This window comes from Orycteropus afer, unplaced genomic scaffold (assembly GCF_000298275.1).
Source record: "Orycteropus afer afer isolate SDZICR_OR568_19922 unplaced genomic scaffold, OryAfe1.0 scaffold00085, whole genome shotgun sequence".
NCBI lineage: Eukaryota > Metazoa > Chordata > Mammalia > Tubulidentata > Orycteropodidae > Orycteropus > Orycteropus afer.
The window spans coordinates 4,934,506-4,936,808 of NW_006921672.1; positions in this window are offsets into that span (position 1 = coordinate 4,934,506).

The window sequence follows — 2,303 nt, forward strand, 5'->3', positions numbered from 1 at the left end:
CATATGTCTGTTCTCGTCATGGCTCTCACTTCTTTAGGATATATACCTAGTAATGGAATGGCTGGGTCAAGTGGTATTTCTAATTCCAACTTTTGAAGGAATTGCCATACTGCTTTCTGCAGTGGTTGTACCATTGTATAGTCCCACGAGCAGTATAGGAGAGTCCCAATCTTTCCACATCCTCACCAGCATTTTTTATTTTCTGTCTTGTTGAACTTTACTACTAGTGCTAGAGCACAATGGTATCTCATTGTTGTTTTTGATTTGCATCTCTCTAATGGCTAATGATTGTGAGCATTTCTTCATATGTTTGTTAGTCGCCTGAATATCCTCCTTGGTAAAGTGTCTATTCATGTCTTCTGCCCATTTTTTAATTGGATTATTTGTCTTTTTATTATTGAGGTGTTGGAGTTTTCTATGAATTCTAGAGGTAAGCCCCTTGTCAGAGATATGTCATTGCCAAATATTTTTTCACAATCTGTAGGTTCTCTTTTGACTCTTTTGAAGAAGTCTTTGGAAGCACATAAAAATTTGATTTTTAGAAGGTCCCACTCATCTAGTTTCTCTTCTCATGTTTGTGTTATGCTTGATAGTCTATTTATGCTATATATTAGGGTCCCTAAATTTGTCCCTAGTTTTTCCTTGAGGAACTCTATAGTTTTAGGTTTCACATTTAATTCATCTGGAGTTAGTTTTTGTGTATGGTGTGAGATACAGATCTTGTTTCATTTTTCTGCAAATGGATATCTAGTTTTGCCAGCACCGTTTATTAAATAAACATTCTCTTCCTCATTTAATAGATTTCGGGCCTTTGTCAAAGATCAGCTGACCATAGGTCGATGGATCTATTTCTGGGTTCTCAATTCTATTCCATTGGTGTATGTGTCTTGTCATTATACTAATACCAGGCAGTTTTGACTAGTGTGGGTTTTGAGATCCAGCAGTGTGAGAGCTCCTACTTTGTTCTTCTTCAGTAGTGCTTTGCTTATTCGAGGTCTCTTTCCTTTCCACATAAAGTTAGTGATTGGTTTTTCCATATCCTTAAAAAATGTTGATGGGATCTGGATTGGGATTGCATTGAATGTATAGGTTGCTTTGGGTAGAATTGACATTTTCACAATGAAAATCAACAGTATTTTCGATCAGAGGAAAATTATGTAGCATTCTTGTTTTAGAAACAATAAAATGTGCAGGTTAAAATTGAGAATATATAATATTTGTAATGAGTTCTCTTAGCATCCTCTAAGGTGACCAATGGATTTAAGCATGTTTGATGTGTTTCAAACCATTGTTATTAATCTTTGTTGATACTTATTATCCTATTAGGAGCTTTTCAGATTGGCTCCTGAATCGTTCTCCCACAGCCCTAGTAGTCTCTGATGGGTCCATTATGACAAGATGTTCCAGACTCATACATACATTTCCTGCCCTGTTTTTTTGTCAGTGGTAAATATCTAGAAACCACAATATGTTTTCAGTATTGAGCTAGACACAGGCTAGGAGGTTGAAGCCATATTCTAAAAAGAACTACCTGCCTTAAAGGGGCTTATACTCTTTAAAATGTTTAATTTTTGTATTCATTTATTTGAAAGAAAAACCCACTGCCATCGGTCAGTTCTGACTCAGAGTGACTCTCTAGGACAGAGTAGAACTGCCCCATAGGGTTTCCCAGGCTGTACCTTATACAGAAGCAGACTGACTGCCTCATCTTTTTGTTGTGGAACAGCTGGTGGGTTCAAACCACTGACTTTTTGATTAGCAGTTGAATGCTTTAACCAGTGTGTCACCAGACCCCCTTTTAATTTACTAATTTTGTAAAAATTTTGATGTAGTAAAATCAGATTTTGATTTCCTCTTATTTGATTAAAGTAAATCATTGCTTTCAATATCTAACCAGTATATATCAAAATTAGAATATTTAAAAAATTTGTTTGTAATTTAAGAAATGAAGTTAAATAGATAAAACTGGAGTGATCAACACAGTGGCATTGAGGAAGAGGAAGACTGAGACAAGTACATGGGAGATACAGACAACAAAGATGAGCCCTTTTGTACATACAGTACTGGGTTGTCAGTGATGGCAAACATTGATCTATGGGGTAGATAGATGGGTGGACAGGCTGAACGATCAGGTATGTCTAGGCAGAGGGAAGTGTGTGTGCCCATGACCATGTATAGGGTTGGGAGATGATGTTTCTGCAAGCATATTTGTATGTTCTATAAGAATGTCCAGGTATATAGTAGAGCTGACAAGGGACACGGTTGTGGTGACTTCTTGGCCACAGCCAGCTACCTGGAGGGAG